This window comes from Chiloscyllium plagiosum, chromosome 7, assembly GCF_004010195.1.
Source record: "Chiloscyllium plagiosum isolate BGI_BamShark_2017 chromosome 7, ASM401019v2, whole genome shotgun sequence".
Taxonomy (NCBI): Eukaryota; Metazoa; Chordata; class Chondrichthyes; order Orectolobiformes; family Hemiscylliidae; genus Chiloscyllium; species Chiloscyllium plagiosum.
In genome coordinates, this window is record NC_057716.1 from 43,492,532 (window position 1) to 43,515,821 (window position 23,290).

Here is a 23,290-nt window from a genome sequence, read left to right on the forward strand (position 1 = left end):
TGTCGAACGTCTTACTGAAGTCCATATAGATCACATCTACTGCTCTGCCCTCATCAATTTTCTTTGTTACTTTTTCAAAAAACTCAATCAAGTTCATGAGATATGATTTCCCATGCACAAAGCCTATCCCTAATCAGTCCTTGCCTTTCCAAATACGTGTAAGTCCTGTCCCTCAGGACTCCCTCCAACAACTTCCCCACCACCGATGTCAGACTCACTGGTCTATAATTCCCTGGCTTGTCCTTACCAGCTTTCTTAAATAATGATATCACGTTAGCCAACCTCCAGTCTTTGCCACCTCACATGTGACAATTGATGATACAAATATCTCAGCAAGGGACCCAGCAATCACCTCCCTAGATTCCCACAGAGCTCCAGGGTACACCTGATCAGGTCCTGGGGATTTATTGACTTTTATGCATTTCAAGACATCCAGCACTTTCTCCTCTATAATATGGACATTTGAGATGTCACCATCTATTTGCCCACATTCTATATCTTCCATGTCCTTCTCCACAGTAAACACTGATGCAAAATACTCATTTAATATCTTCCCCACCTACTGCGGCTCCACACAAAGGCTGCCTTGCTGATCTTTGAGGGTTCCTATTTGCTCCCTAGTTACCCTTTTGTCCTTAATGTATTTGTAAAAACCCTTTGGATTCCCCTTAACTCTATTTGCCAAAGCTATCTCATGTCTCCTTTTTGCTCTCCTGATTTCCCTCTTAAGTATATTCCTGCTGCCTTTAAACTCTTCCAAGGATTCACTCGATCTCTCCTGACTATACCTGGTATATGGTTCCTTCTTTTTCTTAACCAAACCCTCAATTTCTACACCTACACCTACCAGCTTTTCCTTTCACCCTAACTGGAATATACTGTCTTTGGACTCTCGTTATTTATTTCTGAAGGCATCCCATTTTCCAGCCGTCCCTTTACCTGCAAACATCTGCACCCAATCAGCTTTTGAAAGCTCTTGCCAAATATTATCAAAATTAGCCTTCCTCCAATTTAGAACTTAGATCTGGCCTATCATTTTCCATCACTATTTTAAAATTAATAGAATTATGGTTGCTGGCCCCAGGGTTCTCCCCCACTGACACATCAGTTACTTGCATTGCCTTACTTCCTAAGAGGAGGTGAAGTTTTGCACCTTCTCTAACAGGTACATCACATACTGACTCAAAATTTTCTTGTACACACTTAAATTCCTCTCAATCTAAACCCTTAACATTCTAGCAATCCCAGTCTATGTTTGGAAAGTTAAGATTCCCTACCATAACCACACTATGATTCTTACAGATAACTGAAATCTCCTTACAAATTTGTTTCTCAATTTCCCATTGACTATTAGGGGGTCTTACAATACAATCCCAATAAGGTGATCATCCCTTTCTTATTTCTCAGTTCCACCCAAATAACTTCTTTGGATGTGTTTTCTGGAATATCCTCCCTAAGTACAGCTGTAATGCTATCCCTTATCCCTAATGCCACTCCCCTCCACTCTTGCCTCCCTTTCTATCCTTCCTGTAGCATTTGTATCCTAGAACATTAAGTTGCCAGTCCTGTCCATCCCTGAGCCATGTTTCTGTAATTGCTATGATGTCCCAGTCCGATGTTCCTAATCATGCCCCGAGTTCATCTGCCTTCCCTGTTAGGCCTCTTGCATTGAAATAAATGCAGTTTAATTTATCAGTCCCACCTTGTTCTCTGCTTTGTTCCTGCCTGCTCTGACTGTTTGACTCACTTCTTTTCTCAACTGTACCAGTCTCAGATTGATATATTTTCTCAGTATTTCCTTGGGTCCCACTCCCACCCCGACCTCCTTATTAGTTTAAATCCTCCCAAGCAGCTCTAAGCAAATCTCACTACCATTATATTAGTCCCCTTCCAATTTAGGTGCAATCCATCCTTCTTGTACACGTTACGTCTACCTCAGAAGAGATTCCAATGATCCAAAAATATGAATCCTTCTCCCATACACCAGCTCTTCAACCATGCACACACTTGCTGTATCCTCCTATTCCTGCCCTCACTAGCTCATAGCACTGGGGGTAATCCAGACATTACTACCTTTGAGGACCTCCTTTTTAAATTCATGCCTAACTTTCCATATTCTCCCTTCAGAATCTCATCCTTTCCCTTCCCACATCGTTGATAGGAATGTGTACCATGACCTCCTCTTGGTCCCTCTCGGCTTTGAAAACATTCTGCACCATCTGAGACATCCTTGATCCTGGCACACACCATTCTGATTTTTCGCTGGTTCCCGCAGAAAGTCTGTCTGTGCCCCTGACTAGAGAGTCACCTAACACAATCGATCACTTGGAACTTGATGTAAGCCTCATTATTGTGGTTCTGTTCACCGAGCTGGGAATTTGTGTTGCAGACGTTTTGTCCCTGTCTAGGTGACATTCTCAGTGCTTGGGAGCCTCCTGTGAAGCGCTTCTGTGATCTTTCCTCCGGCATTTGTAGTGGTTTGAATCTGCCGCTTCCGGTTGTCAGTTCCAGCTGTCCGTTGCAGTGGTTGGTACATTGGGTCCAGGTCGATGTGCTTAGTGATTGAATCTGTGGATGAGTGCCATGCCTCTAGGAATTCCCTGGCTGTTCTCTGTTTGGCTTGTCCTATAATAATAGTGTTGTCCCAGTCGAAGTCATGCTGTTTGTCATCTGCGTGTGTGGCTACTAAGGATAGCGAGTCGTGTCGTTCCGTGGCTAGTTGGTGTAGCCACGAAATGACATGACCAGCTATCCTTAGTAGCCACTCACGCAGATGACAAGCAACATGAATTTGACTGGGACAACACTACTATTATAGGACAAGCCAAACAGAGAACAGCCAGGGAATTCCTAGTGGCATGGCACTCATCCACAGATTCAATCAATAAGCACATCGACCTGGACCCAATATACCGGCCACTGCAACGGACAGCTGGAACTGACAACCGGAAGCGGCAGATTCAAACCACTACAAATGGCGGAGGAAAGATCACAGAAGCGCTTCACAGGAGGCTCCCAAGCACTGAGGATGTCACCTAGACAAGGGACGAAACATCTGCAATACAAATTCCCAGCTCGGCAAACAGAACCACAACAACGAGCACCCGAGTTACAAATCTTCTCACAAACTTTGAAGCCTCATTATATTAAAGCAGGTCTTGATACCAGAAACTTGGCTGTTCATGCTACATTCCCCTGAAAATCCATCACCCCCTCCATTTTCCAAAACAGCATACTTGTTTGGAATAGGGATAGCCACGGAAGACACCTATACTACCCACCTACCTCTCCTACCTTTCTTGGAGTTAACCCATCTACCTGACTGCACCTGCGGATTTTCTCCCTTCCTATAACTACCATCCATCACACCCCATAGCTCTTGTCAATTCCTCATTGCCTCTAACTGTCACTCCAACCAATCCATTTGATCTGACAGAATTTGCAACCAACGATATTTATTGCAGGTATGATCTTTAGTAACCCTTAAACTCTCCTGAAACTCCCACATCAGACAAGAAAAGCATATAACTCTACTAAAGGCCATTTTGCTCCTTCCAATCTACAGACCTAGAAAATTGCATCATCTTATTGCTGTACAAAACACTGCTCCAGGGGAACTTAATACCTACGGCTTATATTTTTAAAATTGAATCAAGAGACAGATCCCAAATAAAACATATAATCAAGAAAGAACCACTCTACTCACTATTAAACTCCAGACTACAAAATGCACCTAATAGTGTATGTTGCAATAGCAGCTGCAATTCCTTGGTGGGGCTGGTTGGTTGGATAGCAGATATTGATCTAATTGATGTCAACAGCACAGGATTCAGTCCCTGTTCCAGCTGAATTTAAACCAGTACTATGAGTTGGACCAATTGAGAACTCAGGAAAAATAATCTATGCACTTATGATACAATCTTGTCACACATGGAAACAATACTTTGCAATCAAGAACCTATTACTTATCACATTATCACAGCTCTAACTTGCCTCCTTTAATAATTATAGGTTTCCTCCTCCCCTTTTTACTGCTTATTTACAACTGCAAACTCTGTATACTTGCACAACAACTTTGGAACCATGGAAAGGACATCTAAAAGATTCAAATGGGATATGAAAAATGAAATGTTTATTATGACAAAGAAGTGTCTCCATTACTGTCAAAGAAATCATTAAGGGAGGATTCTTAGAGTAGTAAGAAGCCATTCAGTTATTCTAGTCTGTGATTGAATGAAATCATAATTGATCTGTATTCACTCAACATAACTTCACTTCTCTTAATACCTTTCACTCTTGACCTCAAATTTAAAATTATTAATTTAAATAAGATTGACTGCTTTCTCTTTTAGATAAAGAAGTATTTTCTGTTTTCTTTCTTGAAAGGCTTTGCTTTGATGATAAGGATAAATGATAAGAGATTTGCTCAGCAGCAATCTTATCCCTTTTAAAAGTCCTAAAAGATTCAATATATAGTGTTCTTATATCAATGTCATCTCTCAGGCCAGTATTCACATTATTAAGCCACTGGTTACAAGTACAGGACATTGGTTAGGCCACTGTTGGAATATTGCGTGCAATTCTGGTCTCCTTCCTATCGGAAAGATGTTGTGAAACTTGAAAGGGTTCAGAAAAGATTTACAAGGATGTTGCCAGGGTTGGAGGATCTGAGCGACAGGGAGAGGCTGAACAGGCTGGGGCTGTTTTCCCTGGAGCGTCGGAGGCTGAGGGGTGACCTTATAGAGGTTTATAAAATTATGAGTATGAATAGGAAGGGTTTGGAGGGATATGGGTCGGGTGCTGGCAGGTGGGACTATATTGGGTTGGGATATCTGGTCGGCATGGACAAATTGGACCGAAGGGTCTGTTTCCATGCTGTACATCTCTATGACTCTATAGGGCAGGCCACATTGTATGAATGCCTGACACATAACAACCTCTGAGCATCAATGTACAAACAGGTTACCAAGAGGTCAGAGGAAATTCTTCAAAAGTGTCCTCAAAGCCTTCCTGAAAGAAAGAAATATTATAGAATTCCTACAATGAGATAGAGACCATTCAGCCCATTGAGTCTGCACTAACCCTGCAAAGAGCATTCCATCCCCGTAACCCTACTTTTACCATGGCTGGCTGATCTAGCCTGTACACCTCTGGGCACACTATTGGGCAATTTAGTATGGCAAACCTGCACATGTTTGTTCTTTGGAAAACCGGAGCACCCAGTGGAAATTCATGCAGAAACAGGGAGAATGTGCAAACTCCACATGAACAGTCATCCAAGACTGGAATCAAACTCAGGTCCCTGGTGCTGTGAGGCAGCAGTGCTAATCACCATGCTACTCTGCCACCCCAATATTCCCAATAGACTCATGGGAAACTCTAGTCAAGACAGCCCATACTAGAGGAGAAGCATCTGTGAGGGTGCCAATCATTTCACACATTTCTGACAGGCCCAGACGGAGGTCAAATGCAAAAGCATGTAAAAACCTGCAAATCACACCCATCCGCTTCAGCAAACTGTGTCGATGCTGCTCCTTTAACAAGGTAATGCTATCTTTGGCTTTTCTTTCAGTGAGGTCAGAAAAGCAGCATTTCTAAAAAGTCTAGGTTTGAAGGGTTTTAAGGTCAGCTTAATTATAACTAATGGATACTGCCTCAGGCAAAAGGTTTTCAAGTTAAAAAAAACATTTATACAATGAAAGACGGGTATAGCTCAGTTTTTCTCGTTTGGTTTGGTTTTTAGCAGTCTGGCTGTTCACTGAAAGCAGTCAGTCAATTTTGAGGCTGCTGGTCCAACAAACAGCTACATGGAAGAAGGTGTTCCATACTGAATCTCTCTATCATCTCCTTCCCCCCGTAAGAACTTGTGTTTGACTTTTCCTGTTTTGCCAAGAGTGTTTATGGGGATTTTTGCAGGAATTTGGAACAGCATCATTAAGTTGGGATAATCTGTTGGGTTTTCGGGAAGGTTGTTATTCTATATTCTGTTCTCTTTAGTTTGTGTTTCATTTGGTAATCTTGTAAATAAATTCTGTTTTGTTTAAAAGTAAGTGGTTTGATCAGCTGCATCAGTCCTGGAATATGCATTTTCACCTGCTTAAAACAACTAGCAAAGTTAGTCAGGGCTACTTTCTTGAAATGTTTTGAGGGGGTCGGGCCTGGTCCATTACAAAACACCATGTACCCATCTGTTCTAGGATTTGTACATTCAGCACTAGAGGACTGAAACTTAGGACTGAAAGCACTGAAATTCAAGAAAGTCTTTCTGATCCTGAGGGACTGCCAAAGAAGAACAAAAGAAGAATACAATCTTAGTTTGTGCAGTCCCTTGTCATAACTCAGGCGACTGACTGTGTGGAGTTTGCACATTCTCCCCATGTCTGCGTGGGTTTCCTCCGGGTGCTCTGGTTTCCTCCCACAGTCCAAAGATGTGCAGGTCAGGTGAATTGGCCATGCTAAATTGCCTGTAGTGTTAGGTAAAGGGGTAAATGTAGGGGTATGGGTGGGTTACGCTTCGGCGGGTCGGTGTGGACTTGTTGGGCCGAAGGGCCTGTTTCCACACTGTAAGTAATCTAATCTAATCTAAACCTAGGAATATCCTGGTGATCTGTACTACTTTCCAAGGCTAATATATCCTTTTTCAGGTACATGGCACAGAGCTATACACACAGTATGATCTAGAAACAGCTTTGTACAGATATAGCAAATCTCAGTAACTTCTGGTCCCCTCAATTTAATTCATTTTTAGAAGTTATTGTTGAAATATAGAATACTTAAACATACGCCTTTTCATTGAAAAAATATCACTTCCGTCTTATCTATGTTTAAATCTATCTGCCACAGTTTTACCATTTTCTTATCATTGCTTTGTAATGCTATGTTCTAAATTATGAACTATGTCACCTTCTGTGTTGTTGGTAAACTTGTATGTTGGCCCTGTGTGTAATCTAAGCCATTAATAGTGAATATTTGATCATTGAGCAAAAAACCTTGCAAAACAACTTTCGAAGTGCTTTCTTGAATCTTGTAGGAAATATAGCTCAATTGAACTAGGCTGCTCTGGAAGGTTAGATCGCATGTAATCCAGGGTGAGCTGGCAAATTGGTTACAAAACAGGTTGATGATAGGAAGCAAAGGGTGTTAGTAGAAGGATGCTTGTTGGATGGAGGTCTGTGACTAGTGGTGTGCCTCAGGGTTCAGTGCTGGGCCCATACTATATTGATGATTTGGATGAGAGTGTACAGGCGTGTTAGTAAGTTTGCAGATGATACTAAAATAGGCGGTATCGTGGACAGTGAAGAAGGTTATCAGAAATTGCAGCAGGACGTCGATCAGCTGAGAAGTGGACCAAGAAATGGCAAATGGAGTTTAATATAAGTAAGTGTGAAGTTTTGCATTTTGGAAAGTCAAATCAAGGTCGGAGTTTCATGGTGAATAGTATTACCTTAAGGAGTGTAGTGGAACAGAAGGATCTTGGAGTTCAGGATCACAATTCCCTGAAAGTGGAGGCACAGGTAGACAAGGCAATCCAGAAGGCTTTTGGCACACTGGCTTTCATCAATTAGGGCACTGAGTATCGAAGTTGGGAGGTTATGTTACGGTTGTACAGGATGGTGGTGAGACTGCACATGGAATATTGTATTCAGTTTTGGTCACCTTGCTATAGGAAAGATGTTATTAAACTGGAAAGAGTGCATAAGAAATTTACAAGTCTGTTGCCTGCACTCAATGATCTGAGCTATAGGGAGGGGTTGGACAAGCAAGAACTTTTTTCTTTAGAGCATTAGAGACTGAGAGAGGTGACCTTATAGAGGTTTACAAGATCATGAGAGTCATGGATAGTGTGAATGCACTCTCCCCTTTAAGCTTAAACTGATGCCCTCTCGTCCTCGATTCCCCAACCCTGGGAAAAAAGACTGAGTGCATTGGGGTTGGACTTATGAGAGCTAGAAGGGGGCACAAAAAAGCTTTCACAGATAGGAAAGGGGAAAGAATAAAAGGAAACTCGTGTAGTGTCTCCTACTCATCCTTCTTCTCTAACCAAAACAAAAGACTGTGTGTGGTGGTTGGTAACGTAAGGATTTTTTTTCATTTATCCATTCTCTCTTGGAAATTTAGAGCAGAGGGAATGGAGGTTAGGGCAGTTGCACGCTCCTCTTGCAGGATGTGGGAGGTAAGGGTCAACATTGGTGTCTATGCTGACTTTGCCTGTGAGAAGTGCACCCAACTCCAGCTCCTCACAGACAGTATTTGGGAAGTGGAGCTGCAGCTGGATTAACTTCAGATCATTTGGGAGGCTGAGAGGGTGATAGGGAGGTAGTCACACCTAAGTTACAGGATAAATGTAGCTAGGTGACCATCAGGAGAGTGGAAGGGAATTCGCAGACATTACAGGGACCCCCTGTAGTTGTTCCCCTCATTAATAAGCATACCAGTTTGGATACTGTTGCTGAGGGGTGTGGGGGGACCTACTGGGGAAAACCTCAGCAGCCAGGATTCTGACATTGAGCATGGCTCTGTGGCTCAGAAGAGAAGGGGGGAGAATAGGAGGGTGATAGTGATAGGAAGTTCAATTGTGAGAGAAACAGACAGGAGATTCTGTGCACGCAAACGAGACTCCCGGATGTTATGTTGTCTCCCGGGTGTCAAGGTCTGGGATGTCTTGATCGAATCTACAGGATTTTTAAGAGGGAGGGAGAGCAGCCAGACGTTGTGGTACATATTGGTACCAATGACATAGGTAAAGGGAGGGAGGGAACCAGAGCTACGGATCAAATGATGGAGTAGGTATTGAACAGCCAAATACAGCATACAGAGAGTCTGTGAGGAGGGATACATACTTGATAGGGTAAAGATGCAGTCAGTGTGATGGGTGGGAGTGTGTCTATTTTAATGCAAGAAGTATCAGGATAAGGGTGACAACTTAGACCATGAATCAATACTTGGAACTATGATGTTGTGGCCATTACGTAGATTTGGATATCATGGGGCAGAAATGGTTGTTAGATGTTCCAGGGTTTGGAAGTTTCAAAAGGAATAGAGGGGGAGTTAAAGACGTGGAGGAATGGCATTGTTAATCAGGGCTAGTATCACAGCTGCAGAAAGGGGATCATTGAGGAGGGTTTGTCTACAGAGTCAGTATGGGTGGAAGTCAGAAACAGGAAAGGAGCAGTCACTTTATTGGGAGCTTTCTACATTGCCCAATGGCAAAAAAGACACAGAGGAGCAGATTGGAGTGCAGATTATGGAAAGGTGCAGAAGTAACAGGGTTATTGTCATGGGTGACGTTAACTTCTCTAATATTGATTGGAATCTTTGTGGTTCAAATAGTTTGGCTGGAGCAGTTTTTGTCAAGTGTGTCCAGGAAAGGTTCTTGATTCAATATGTAGATAGGCCAACTAGAGGGGAGGCCATATTGGATTTGGTGCTTGGCAACAAACCATACCAGGTGTCAGATCTCTCGGTGGGAGAGCATTTCGGTGATAGTGATCACAACTCCCTGACCTTTGATATATTCATAGAGGATAGGAGCAGACGGTATGGGAAAGTATTTAATTGGGGGGGGTGGCGGAATTACAATGCTATTAAGCAGGACCTGGGTGCCTAAATTGGGAATAGATGTTCTCAGGGAAATGCATGACAGAAATATGGAGGTTTAGGGTGCACTTGCTGATAGCACTAGACAGGTTTGTCCCATTGAGGGAAGGAAGGGATGGTAGGTCGAAAGAACCTTTGGTGACAAGGGATGTGGAATATCTCGTCAAGAGGAAGAAGAAAGCTTAATTAAGGTTGAGGAGGCAAGGATCAGACAGGGCTCTAGAGGGTTGCAAGATAGCCAGGAAGGAACTGAAGAATGGACTTATGAGAGCAAGAAGGGGACATGAAAAAGCTTTAGCAGATAGGATTAAGGAAAACTGTAAGGCATTCTACACCTACGTGAGGAACAAGAGGATGTCCAAAATGAGGGTTGGGCTGATCAGGGATAGTGGAGAGAACTTGCACCTGGAGTAAAAGAAGATTGGTGAGGTCCTTAATGAATACTTTGCTTCAGTATTCACGAGTGAGAGGGAACTTGACATTTGTGAGGACAGTGTGAAACAGACTGATATGCTCGGACAGGTTGACGTTCAGAAGGAGGATGTGCTGAAAATTTTGAAAATCATGAGGATAGGTAAATCCCCTGGGCCAGAGAGGATATACCCTAGGTTACCACAGGAAGCAAGGGAAGAAATTGCTGTGCCTTTGGTGATGATCTTTGCATTCTCACAAGGGCCTGTAATGTGCTCTACTGTTCGGTGGAAACTGAGGGGCAACTTTTTCACATTGATGGTGGTAAGCATGTGGAATGAGCTGCCATTGGAAGTGACTGAAGTGGATACATTATCAACATTTAAAAGACATTTGGATAAACACATGGTTAGGAAAGGATTAGAAGGATGTGGTTTCAGTGCAGGAAACTGGGGTTAACATCGATGGACATTTTGGTTGGCATAGACTAGTTTGGGTCAAACGGCCTGTCTCTGTGCTGTAGGACTCTATGACTTGATAAACACCCAGTAGTGCTCAGACCTATTAGTAATGTCAGAAATAGTCATTTGTTTACTTCCTAGTGTAATTTTGTTTACTTCCTAGTGACTTACAGTAATGTTAAACAAATTTTCCTCTGTTCACATTGATTTTTCAATAGAAAGTTCAGAAACAAAATCACCAATTTGAACATGATTCCTGACTGAGAGCTCATGCGTGTAACTCAGTGATAATCTATTATTTTTAATTGGATCTTTCTGTAGAATATATCATGTTCCAATTACATCCAAAGATATTCCCCTCCTAAATACATTACTTACTTCCCAAAAGACTATTTTGGGTTCCTTAGACATACGTTTACGAATTCATTTGTTAAACTAGATTTTTTTAGAAATATTGACTTTCAAAAAACTCGACTTTTCAGCTTTTACTATCACTCTGTTTGTCCCCGATCTTAAAACATGCTTCGATTATCAATGCTCTTCATATCCTCGCCAGCTGTGAGGATTATTTAGTACGAATGGCTGATCGTACAGCTTATGATACAACTGCAACTTGCTGCATGGAAGCCCTGCTAAATCATGCCAAAACCAGCTGATCATTGGGAGAGCTAAAAATCTGGGGAATTTTTTTTCACCCAAACTGGGCAAGTTCACACATATTCAAATCAGATCGCTTGGATGCACTTGAATCTGTGGCTCTCAGACCCAAGCGTCGGTGACTCTTCCTTTGAGTTAAAAATCACCCAACAGCAGGATATAGTCCGACAGGTTTATTTGGATGTACAAGCTTTCGGAGCGCTGCTCCTTTGTCAGGTAGCTAGCTTGACGAAGGAACAGCGCTCCGAAAGCTTGTACTTCCAAAGAAATCTGTTGGACTATAGCCTGGTACTGTGCAATTTTTAATTTTGTTTACCCCTGTCCAGCAGCGGCACCTCCACATCATGGCTACCATCTGCCTTTGAGGCCATTAGATGAGCACGTTTGCTTCGCTGCTGATCACAAGATCTGTGCCTATTTAGTTGTGCACAATTTGCATCGCCAGGTCCCTCTATTCCCCCCTTTTCGTAGCTACAATTAACTCTAAAATTAATTAACTGGATGCGAAATTCCCTCTCTAAGCCTATCAGCCACCCATCTCAATTCAGATACTCCCCCAAGTTATACCTGTCTGCTCCATACCCTTGCTTTGTTAAAAGCCCTCTCTGATTACAGTGTAGGCTTCCGATTCTTGCAGCCTGTTTGATGAATGAACGAATGAATGGATGGATGGATGGCAGGAGCCGTAACGTGCAATTGGCCGCTGCTGTTATGACGTTACTGAGCAGCACGTGCGCGTGTTTGTGCACAGCCTCCCGCCAGTCGAACGCGAGGACGTTTGACGGTTGCAAGCGGCCGGGCGGAGTGCGAGGCCAAGGCATCCCGGGGGTAAGTAGCTGCCAAATGCCTTCCTCCCTGTAACCCCCCCCCCCCATTAGCTCATCCACCGCGCACTGTCCTCCATCCTGGGCCCAGTGCGTACCCCACAGGGGACGGTAGTTGTCGTGACCGCGATCAAGTGAGGGATGGCTGGAGGGACAATGAACATCTCTTATCCGGGCCTGTGGATAAGAGTTTTGGAGACAGTGTGGGTAACTTATGGCGCGCAGGGAGCAACTTTTTTTTCGAGGCGGACGACTTAAGAAATAGGCTGTGAAAACCGGAAAGTCTCCACCTTGTGAAAGCGATCAGCCTGATGCAAGTGAAGGAAGCTGTCAGGAGGGTAGAATGGGGTTTCGGGCTGGTCATGGATGCAAAAAGGTGCAGAGTTTCTGATGTAGTCAAAAGTAAAAGCCAGCATCCGAGTGTAGGTAATTTTCTAAAACGTAGTTGATTTTCCTTGCCCTCCAGAAAAGATAGTCCATTTGACGATGAAAAAGGATTTGTCCATGGAGAAGGAAGTCTGGAAATGCTCATTGTGGTCTGTTTTTCATAGTGGAGCAACTGATGCACTTGAGCCTGTGGCTGGCAGACCCAAATGTGCAAAGGTGGACCTGAGAATGTAATGGTTGATAAGTGGTGAATAACTTAATGGTGTTGAAGTTATCCAAAACACAAATGGTATAACGAGACAACAGTGAAATGGTGACTAGAAAGCTGGAGGAAGAGGTGTTGAGTGGAACAATGAAGTGAAGAGAAAGCATAGAGTCATAGAGATGTACAGCACAGAAACAGACCCTTCGGTCTAACTCGTCCATGCTGACCAGATATCCTAACCTAATCTAGTCCCATTTGCCAGCAATTGGCCCATATCCCTCTAAACCCTTCCTATTCAATATACCCATCCAGATGCCTTTTAAATGCTGTAAATGTACCAGTCTCCACTACTTCCTCTGGCAGCTCATTCCATACATGCACCACCCTCTGTGTGAAAAAATTGCCCCTTAGGTGCCTTTTGTATCTTTCACCTCTCACTATGCCTATGCCCCTCCCATAAAGCTATGCCCTCTCGTTCTGGACTCTTCCACGCCAGGGAAAAAAACCTTGTCTATTTATCCTATCCCCTCATGATTTTATAACCTCTATAAGGTTTATAAAACCTCAGCCTCTGACTCTCGAGGGAAAATAGGCTCTTAAGCCTCTTCAGCCTCCCAAGAGCTCAAAGTCCTCCAATCCTGGCAGCGGAGAAAGGTTGCCTCCAGAATGAAAAGTAAGAATTGAAGGATTCAAAATTAGTGGGAAGATGTGGACAAGAGGGAGATCAAAAATGTCACTGATGCAAAATTTGCAATTAGGAGTAAACAGGTCATTGGGATGGAAGGCTATTTGCATTAGTTCCTTCACAGTAAGTGGCTGTTGCTAGCTAAGCCAGTATTTATTGGTCATTGCTATTGCCCTCAGGAAGTGGTGAACTGCCTTCTTGAACCGATGGAGTCCACATGCTCTCAGACACCAACTGATTAGGAAGGAAATCCAGGATTTTTACCTAGCAACAATGAAGGATCAACAATGTATTTCAAGTCAGGATTATGTGTGGTTTGGAGCAAACGTGAAGTTTCCTGTAGTGTTACTTGCATGCATCTGTTACCCTTTTCCTTCTAGGTGGTAGAACCATGCGTTTAAAAGGTGCTTTTGAAGGAGCCTTTGTGCGATGATACATTGCAATTTGTAGATGGTATACAGTGCTATTACTATGCTTTAGTGGTGGAGGGAATGAAGAAGAGGGTGTGCTGGATGTCAATCAAACCGGCTACTTTGTCTGGGATGGTGATGAGGTTCTTAAGTGTTGTTGGAACTGAACTCTTCAAATATGTGGTATGTATTCCATCACACTTCTGACTTCCATCTTGTTAATTGTGGACATTGGGGAGGCGCAAGTTGGGTTACTTGCCTCAGAATGCCTAGCTCCTGACCTGTCCTCATAGTCACAATGTTTTTAAGACTGATTGAGCACAGTTTCTGATCAGTTGTATCCTGTAGTGTACTGCAAGAATCCGTGCTGAGGCTATAGCTGTTCATAATTTAGATCAATAATTTAGATGTGAGAACCAAATATAATATTTCAGATTTGCTGATAACACAAATTACTCTGTTTAAAAAAAGGTTTCTCCTCTCCCCTTAAAGATATGCTCCTTGGTTTTGAACTCCCCACCCTAGGGAAAAGACCCTTGCTATTCATCTTCTCTACGCCTGTCATGATTTAATAAACTTCTAAGTTCACTCCTCAATCTCCTAGGCTGTAATGAAAAGGTTCCAGTCAATTCTTGGAACTCAAACTCTCAATTCCTGGAACATACTGGTAACTCTTTTTCTGAGCCCTCTCCAATTTAATACCTTTCTTACAGCAGACCAACCAAAACTGCACACAGTGTTCCCGAAGAGGCCTCAGCAACGTCCTGTACAACCTCAACATGACATCCTAACACCTATACTTAAAGATCTGATCAATGAAGGCAAGCATGCTAAATGTTTTCTTAGACCCTGTCTATCTGTGACACAATTTTCAAAGAATTATGTAACTGAACCCCCAGGTTTCTCTTTTCTTTGGTATGCTTTCCTTTATTGGTCAGCGTATTAAATACAGGAGTTGGGAGGTCATGTTGCGGCTGTACAAAACATTAGTTAGGCCACTGTTGGAATATTGCATGCAATTCTGGAAAGATGTTGTGAAACTTTAAAGGGTTCAGAAAAGATTTACAGGATGTTGCCAGGGTTGGAGCATCTGAGCTACAGGGAAAGGCTGAACAGGCTGGGGCTGTTTTCCTTGGAGCATCAGAGGCTGAGGGGTGACCTTATAGAGGTTTACAAAATTATGAGGGGCATGGATAGGATAAATAGACAAAGTCTTTTCCCTGGGGTCGGGGAGTCCAGAACTAGAGGGCATAGGTTTAGGGTGAGAGGGGAAAGATATAAAAGAGACCTAAGGGGCACCTTTTTCACACAGAGGGTGGTACGGGTATGGAATGAGCTGCCAGAGGAAGTGGTGGAGGCTGGTACAATTGCAACATTTAAGAGGCATTTGGATGGGTATATGAATAGGAAAGGTTTGGAGGGATATGGGCCAGGTGCTGGTAGGTGGGACTAGATTAGGTTGGGATATCTAGTCGGCATGGACGGATTGGACCGAAGGGTCTGTTTCTGTGCTGTACATCTCTATAACACTCTGACTAGCAAGGGCCCTACCATTAATTGTATAAGTCTTACCCTTGTTTATTTTACCAAAATGCAATACCTTGCATTTGTGTAAATTAAACTCCATCTGCCTAACCTTAGTGCATTGATGCAATTGATCAAGCTCATATAAATACAGTGGCTACAAGAGCAGGTCAGAGGCTTGGAATGCTGCAGCAAGTAATTCCTCTCCAACTTGCCAAAGTTGTCCACCATCTACAAGGCACAAGTCAGGAGTACAATGGAATAGAATAGTCTCCATTTGTCTGGATGAGTGCTATTCCAATAACACTCAAGAAAGGTCAAAGCAGCCCACTTGATTGGCATCACATTCACACACATTGACTCACTCTACCATCAATGCTCAGTACACACTGCTGCTACAAGATGGACTGGATAAATTCAACAAACATCCTTAGCATCTTCCAAAGCTGTGACCAATTCTATCTTGGAGAAGGGCAGCAGATACATGGAATGTAACTCACCATCCAGTCTTGGAAATACATCACCATTCCTTCACTGTCGCTGGGTCAAAATCCTGGAATTCTCTCTCTAACGGCATTGTCAGTCGACCTATAGCACATGGACTGCAGCGATTCATGAAGATAGCTCACCACCACTTTTCCAAGGGCAAGCTAGGGATGGATAATAAATGCTGGCTCAGCCAGCAAAACTCAAGTCACACGAGTGAATAAAAAAGAAATTAAACACTGCATTGGGTTTTATGGCATGGTAGTGGTGTCCCTTCCTCAGCCTCAGAAGGTTTGTGTCCACGTAACTCCTAGAGGTAAGTTATTTCATGTCCACATAGGAGAATTAAAATAACTGGGACACCAGAGTATCTGGTATTGCTCCTCTTAGACCAGGAAAAAATATGATGAGAATTGCGAGAGACTGTCAGTATTGTGAAGAATTGTGATAGAATAAATAAGAAGCTGTTTTCACTCACAAGAACAATGGCAGAAGGACCTATATATAATGTATGTGATTTGTATTTTTTTGTTTTCTATATTATATACCCACACAACAGTAATTGGGAAAGGAAATTGGATATAATTGTTGTAAGTAAAATTGTGCCACTTTACAAATTTAGAAGTCAGGGCCCACCCAAACTGTGTCTAATTCCGACCAGAATTTGGCATTCATACTGTGGGTATTTAGGTGGCCCAGGGACGATAATATTAGTTGCAGTTCACCTGGAGTGAATGGTTTGCGATGGAACTGAGCATTATCTCCTTCCCTCTGTACTTGAATTGGAACCAACTTTATCTCTTTAGGAGGGTCATTTGATACTGGAGGGGTTGCAGATAGACTCTCTTCAAAATTATAAGGTAGCAATGATCCCCATTGATTATCGTCCAAAAATTGATTACTTTTTCCCAAATCCCTTATTCGGCATTGAAGGATCCGTTTTCTTCAATCTATTTCTTTGTGGATTCCGAAGTCTGACCTATGACGCTAGCCAATTGATGAACTAAAAACTCCAATTTTCTTGGTCCTATCTTTCTTTTCACTCGAGCCAATTTCACTGTTGATCTCGGTCTTGGAAGGGGTCCCATCCCCCCTTCCTCACCTGTTTAATGAGTGAATGACTGTCCATCATATACTGATTAATGAGAGACCCTCGAGGTCCCCATTGATGTTTCTGTCCTGCCATAACAATGATAGATTTATACTCAAAGATCCTCTGACAGTCCATTATTTTTATCCACTAGCACGACTTCTGCATGTTTTGCCACTAGCTGCGTCTCACAAAGGATCGTTCGTATCGGAGTCCGGTGATACTTATTTTGGAAGTGATCAGTTTCCTGTATCCGTCTTATTTTACTCCAGACCTTTATCTCAGGCAGAAACAATCACACTGGCATCTGAATATCATATCCCAGGATCCTTTTCCAGTCTCCACTCCTACTTTAGAGTCCTGGCTTTCACGTGGGAGATTTCCCCTCTTAACTTCAACTCATGCTGGGTGCTAGCGACTGATACCTTCCTTGTCTGTTTGCGATCAACTCTGACGCCACAGGACAGTCACTCACACATTCACTCACAACAGATCAACAATTACTGACATCTGACTCACTTCAAAATTGTTTGGTAACCTTCTCCAATTATTGGACAGTGGCCACTTGTCCGGACTGGTAAACAGGATCCTGCTGACTATGCCAATTTGTTGTAGGTAAAATTATGCCACATTACAAATTCAGCAGTCATTTATTGAAGACAGATGCCTTTGTGAGAAGCATAGGAATGTTACCACATGGCAGTCAAATCTAGTTTCTCTCAGATTAAAGGCAACTGCCAGAGGTTTATACAGAACGACAAGATAATCACATGACCCAGCCTACATGAAACAGATCATGCAGTTTGAGCACAGACAGCCTTGCGGTTTTGCTTAGAAGTGCTGAGGTTTTGTTTAGAATCACTGAGGTAGGAGGCCCTGATTCAAGACTCATCTGGAGTAAATCTGATGACAGCCAAAGCACAGATGAGCAAGACCAACCACTGCTAATCGAAGAAGAACAACAAACACATTCACCTCCTGGTGAAAATGCCCATCTGAATTGCAAAATGATCTTGCCATTTCACATAAACCAGTTGAAGAGCGTGGTGCTGGAAAAACACAGCCGTTCAGGCAGCATCCGAGGAGCAGGAGAGTCGACATTTCAAGCATAAGCTCTTCAGGAATTCCCGATGAAGAACTTAAGCTTGAAATGTCGATTCTCCTGCTCCTTGGATGCTGCCTGACCGGCTGTGCTTTTCCAGCACCACACTCTTCAACTCTGATCTCCAGTGTCTGCAGTCCTCACTTTCTCCTAGTTGATTTCACATAGTTCAGCCACACAGGAAGCAAACAGACAAACACAAGAATAGGTGCCTTTATCTTGTGCATGGTCATCAAAAAGAAAAACAATAAAAGGAAGAAGTAGGCACTTGTACACAGTGAATAGTTTTAAGTTATGATGGTACAAAGGTAGTGTGCAATATTTTTGCAAAGCTCCTGTAAAAGCAAGAGATTGGAATGGGGTATTTCTGAATTGACTGGAATTTATGAATACATTTATAATAATGGACAAAATGCAAACATGTTTGTAGAGAATTTTTTAATGGTTTCCGCAAATTGTCTCACAAGCTGTGTAGGCTTTTCCCTCTTGTTTTGGTGATACAGTTGTTGGGACAGACAGCAACCTTTTCCAGAAACTGCTTTGAGTTAAAGGTTATGATCATTAAAATCCAGCAAAGCCAAACAGGTTATTTTCAGATCCATACATGAAACTGATGCATCGCTTCATTTAAAATGTGTTTGATAGTTGTTCAACTGGATACATGCATCTCACTATGCTTCTTTCTAACTGGAATCTTGCTTTCACGGTGTTTTCTTGAGCTTTGGCTCAGATCATGATACTTCTTCAGAACATATCAGATATATATCTTGGCTGGCAGCCCTTGACAAGGTGCATGGCTAGGAGTTGCTGAGTCATAGTATATATGGTAATGAAGTGAACCGCAGAGAATTACCTGTGGTAATCTATTAGAATAAATCTCCTGAAATTGACACTCAGCCGATTTCTTGTTAAATGCAACTTCCTGTAATTTTATCTGCCATATTCTTGTCCAATTACAACCTGTCCAGGTTCTATTGAACTCTAGTTGCACTGTCCTCCTGTCTTCTATTCCCAACTAGTATTGTGTCATCAGCAAATCTGAAATACAGTTGGTTCTGCTATAATGCGTGTTTCTTCAACGCAAATTAGCTTTAAAGTGATTGAAGAGTTTAGACCATTATTTACAGAACAGGAACTTCATTAACTGTATTGGCTACAATGCAATTCTGGCCCCATTAGTTTAAATGGCATGGGCTATTGCACGATTTTCTTTTAACGCGAAATCACACAAGAACCGAGTTATTGCATTATATCAGAAGTGACTGTACTGTATTTGGTTCTCACCTTGAGGTTATTTTCTAAATTATGAATAGCTGTGGCCTCAGCACCAATTCTTGTACACTATGGGCTACCACTGATCAGAAATTGAACTGGACCAGTCGTAAATACAGTGTATTCTGAGGTGAGTAACTCACCTCCTGCCTTGCCAAAGCATGTCCACCATTAACAAGGCATAAGTCAGGAGTATGATGGAATGCAAAATCAGGACACAGTTTAAAAATAAGGGGTAAGCCAGTTAGAACAGAGTTGAGGAGAAACTTCTTTACCCAGAGTAATGGATATATGGAATGCTTTGCCCCAGAAGGCTGTGAAGGCCAAGTCCCTGGATACTTCCAAGAAAGAGATGGATAGAGCTCTTAAAGATAGTGGAATCAAAGGTAATGGGGATAAGGCAGGAGCAGGATACTAATTGTGGATGATCAGCCATAATCATAATGAATGGTGGTGCTGGCTTGAAGGGTCGAATGACCTATTCCTGCACCTATTGTCTAAATCTGCTCCAATACTCTTGCTGGGGACTAATCAGTGATTTATAAATCACTGCTTGCTTTGATATTGTCTTTGAGTATAAAGACATGGAGCTGTTATGCCTTTTTAACAACATTCTCAATTTGTCATGCCATCTTCAAAGATTTGTGTGTGTGAATGACCAAGTTTTATTTTGCTCCTGCACCTGCTTTAAAATCATATTAGCTTAGTACACATTGCTTCTTATTCCTCCTTTCAAAATGCATTACTTCATATTTTGTATTATTTCATCTTCAATGTTTCTGCCTATATTACTAGTCTGTCATGGTCGTCCTGAGTTTGATTTACAGCATTCTGTTTACAACATTTCCAAATTTTGCCATTTACCGACTTTTCAATGAACCGCCTTCCAAAAAAAAACTTGTCCTTTGAATCTTTTGAAAGGCTTTACCTTGCAGCAGAATGCCATTTCTTCTCCAGTAATGGAAGGTTCTAAGTAAGAGGTATTACTATTTTATTTTCCTAAAGCCATATTGAGGGCAGCTTAAGGAGAAAATATAGGTAAGGTAAAGGTATGAGAAGTGCGCTTCTTTCACATGCCTCCCTTTTGATTGGGCATTGTAATTAAGCAAGAAATCTAAGCCATTGTGCTTGAATATTGTGTTTTCAGACTTGGAAATCCAAGAAGCAGTGCATTTCTCTGGTCACCGGCTTAATTCTTGAATTCATAGATATTGGGAAATTCTGGTGCCTGATGACAACAGGAAATGAGTGTATGCTGAATGAATATACTGTAATCTGTACTTTGCTAGTAGTACCTCATGCAGATGGTCCTACAGCTCCCACTGATTGAATAACATTTTTTTATAGTTTGCCTACGGTACACTTCTGTGAAATCAATTGACATTTCAAAAAAACCTTAAGGGTTCTGTTGTTCATTTATCTTCATGCTCTATCCAAATAATAACTCAACATCTATTTGCAGAAGACACAGTAAAGACTGAGTGAAATAACTGACAACTCCATTGGCTCCCTGGACAGAGCTGGAGATAGAAATGTATCCAGCAGGGGGATGGGAACCAAAATTGTAGTTCGAGTATAGAAAAGGTTGAGAGTTGGGAGGCCCAAAATCAGGTTTCAGGGATGCAAGATGGCACCGGCAAGCAAGAAGTTGGTTTGAAGTGTGTCTACTTGAACGCCAGGAGCATCTGGAATAAGGTAGATGAACTTGCAGCATGGCTTGGTACCTTGGACTTCGATGTTGTGGCCATTTCGGAGACATGGATAGAGCAGGGACAGGAATGGTTGTTGCAGGTTGCAGGATTTAGATGTTTCAGTAAGAACAGAGAAGATGGTAAAAGAGGGGGAGGTGTGGCAATTATGGTCAAGGACAGTATTGTAGTTGCAGAAAGGATGATTGGGGACATGTCAACTGAGGTAGTATGGGCTGAGGTTAGAAACCGGAAAGGAGAGGTCACCCTGTTGGAAGTTTTCTATAGGCCTCCGAATAGTTCCAGAGCTGTAGAGGAAAGGATAGCAAAGATGATTCTCGATAGGAGTGAGAGAGACAGGGTAGTTGTCATGGGGGACTTCAACTTTCCAAATATTGACTGGGAACACTATAGTACGAGTTTTTGTCCAGTGTGTGCAGGAAGGCTTCCTAACACGGTATGTAGACAGGCCAACAAGGGGCGAAGCCAGATTAGATTTGGTACTGGGTAATGAGCCCGGCCAAGTGTTAGACTTGGAAATAGGTGAGCACTTTGGTGATAGCGATCACAATTCTGTTATGTTTACTTTAGTGATAGAAAGGCATAGGTGTATACCACTGGGCAAGAGTTATAGCTGGGGGAAAGGCAGTTACAATGCGATTAGGCAAGATTTAGGAAGCATAGGATGGGGAAGGAAACTGCAGGGGATGGGCTCATTAGAAATGTGGAGCTTATTCAAGGAAAAGCTCCTGACTGTCCTAGATAAGTATGTACCTGTCAGGCAGGGAGGAAGCTGTAGACCGCGGGAGCCGTGGTTTAAGAAGGAAGTGGAATGTCTGGTCAAGAGGAAGAAGAAGGCTTATGTTAGGATGAGATGTGAAGGCTCAGTTCGGGCGCTTGAGGGTTACAAGGTAGCCAGGAAAGACCTAAAGAGAGAGCTCAGAAGAGCCAGGAGGAGACATGAGAAGTTGTTGGCGGATAGGATCAGGGTAAACCCTAAGGCTTTCTGTAGGTATTTAAGGAATAAAATAATGACTAGAGTAAGATTAGGGCCAATCAAGGATAGTTGTGGGAAGTTGTGTGTGGAGTCAGAGGAGATAGGGGAAGCACTAAATGAATATTTTTCGACAGTATTCACTCTAGAAAACGACAATGTTGTCGAGGAGAATACTGAGATACCAGCTACTAGACTAGGTAGGATTGAGGTTCACAAGGAAGAGGTATTAGAAATCCTGCACAGTGTGAAAATAGGTAAGTCCCCTGGGCCAGATGGGATTTATCCTAGGATCCTCTGGGAAGCCAGGGAGGAGATTGCCGAGCCTTTGACATTGATCTTTAAGTCATCATTGTCTACAGGAATAGTGCCAGAAGACTGGAGAATAGCAAATGTGGTTCCCCTGTTCAGGAAGGGGAGTAGAGAAAACCCTGGTAATTATAGACCATTGAGCCTTACTTCAGTTGTTGGTAAAGTGTCGGAAAATGTTATAAGAGATGATAAGATTTATAATCATCTGGAAAAGAATAATTTGATTAGGGATAGTCAGCACGGTTTTGTGAAGGGTAGGTCGTGCCTCACAAAGCTTACTGAGTTCTTTGGGAAGGTGACTAAACAGGTAGATGAGAGTAAACTGGTTGATGTGGTGTATATGGATTTCAGCAAGGCGTTCGATAAGGTTCCCCACAGTAGGCTATTGTACAAAATATGGAGGAATGGGATTGTGGGAGACATAGCAGTTTAGATCAGTAATTGGCTTGCTGAAAGAAGACAGAGGGTGGTGGTTGATGGGAAATGTTAATCCTGGAGTCCAGTTACCAGTGGTGTACCGCAAGGGTTGGTGTTGGGTCCATTGCTGTTCATCATTTTTATAAACGACCTGGATGAGGGCATAGGGTGGGTTAGTAAATTTGCATACTACACTAAGGCCGGTGGAGTTGTGGATAGTTACGAAGGATTTTGTAGGTTACAGAGAGACATAGATAAGCTGCGGAGCTGGGCTGAAAGGTGGCAAATGGAGTTTAAAGCAGACAAGTGTGAGGTGATTCACTTTGGTCGGAGTAACCGGAATGCAAAGTACTGGGCTAATGGTAAGATTCTTGGTAGTGTAGATGAGCAGAGAGATCTCGGTGTCCAGGTACACAGATTGTTGAAAGTTGCCACCCAGGTTGACAGGGTTGTTAAGAAGGCATACAGTGTTTTAGCTTTTATTAATAGAGGGATCGAGTTCTGGAACCATGAGGTTATGCTACAGCTGTACAAAAGTCTGGTGCGACGGCACTTGAGTATTGTGTATAGTTCTGGTCACCACATTATAAGAAGGATGTGGAAGCTTTGGAAAGGGTGCAAAGGAGATTTAGTAGGATGTTGCCTGGTATGGAGGGAGGGTCTTATGAGGAAAGGTTGAGGGACTTGAGGCTGTTTTCATTGGAGAGAAGAAGGTTGAGAGGTGACTTAATAGAGACATATAAGATAATCAGAGGGTTAGATAGGGTG

General features: G+C 42.6%; 1 protein-coding gene across 2 annotated transcripts in view; it reads left to right on the forward strand.

Annotated features, from left to right (window-relative positions):
- The first annotated feature begins 5,507 nt into the window (after nt 1–5,507).
- Nucleotides 5,508–23,290, forward strand: part of LOC122552009 (cytochrome c iso-1/iso-2) — a 19,642-nt gene continuing 1,859 nt past the window's right edge. The window contains exon 1 of one of the 2 annotated variants that reach the window (XM_043694568.1): nt 5,508–5,544. The gene's annotated coding sequence lies outside the window, so the exon portion shown is untranslated. Of the gene's footprint in view, nt 5,545–11,620; nt 11,955–23,290 lie in introns of those variants that run through there. The other variant, XM_043694567.1, reaches the window with a different exon arrangement.